Source organism: Sinocyclocheilus anshuiensis, unplaced genomic scaffold, assembly GCF_001515605.1.
Source record: "Sinocyclocheilus anshuiensis isolate Anshui unplaced genomic scaffold, SAMN03320099.WGS_v1.1 scaffold320, whole genome shotgun sequence".
Lineage (NCBI taxonomy): Eukaryota > Metazoa > Chordata > Actinopteri > Cypriniformes > Cyprinidae > Sinocyclocheilus > Sinocyclocheilus anshuiensis.
Window position 1 is genome coordinate 62,691 of NW_015554092.1, and position 655 is coordinate 63,345.

Genomic DNA, 655 nt, shown 5'->3' on the forward strand with positions numbered 1-655 from the left:
GTTAGGTAGGCCATATAACAAGGAGTTACAGTAGTCCAGGCACAAAGTTATAAAAGCATGAATAACAGTTCAGCATCTTTGAAATTTAGTGATTATCGTAAACTGACAATATTGCAAAGTTGGTAAAAACAGGACTTGACAAGCTGGTTGATATGGGGTTCAAAGCATAGTGCAGAATCAAATAGTACACCAAGATTACGTACAGTAGGGGAAGGATGTACTATAACTCCATCGATAAGAATAGAAAAGTCAAGATCAGAGGAGAGGAGACAAAGGATTTTGGGCAACTAACAGAATCTGTTTTTTCAGTATTCAGTTTTAAGAAATTTTGAGCCATCCATACTTTAAGATCATGTAGGCAAGATGTTAAAGAAGTAGGAGGAAAAACAGAGTTGAGCTGTGCAGAAAAATTAATTTGCGTCAGATCGTCAAAATCGTCAGCCGTAACTGTGGAAATTTAGACCATGGCGCTTGATGATCTGACCCAGAGGAAGGAATATATATTTATATTTATTATATTAACATATATTTCACCTTTTTGTTGTTACATTTATATATTATTTTAATAATGTTTTTAATATTCATATTAAATTAATAAATAATAAAATGTATACAAATGTGTGTGTGTGTCTGTCTGTCTGTCTGTCTGTGTGTG

At 33.3% G+C, this 655-nt stretch overlaps 1 protein-coding gene across 1 annotated transcript in view; it reads left to right on the plus strand.

Moving 5' to 3' along the window:
- Positions 1 to 655, plus strand: part of LOC107669280 (lysosome membrane protein 2-like) — a 37,136-nt gene that overhangs the window by 20,806 nt on the left and 15,675 nt on the right. The window lies entirely within an intron of this gene.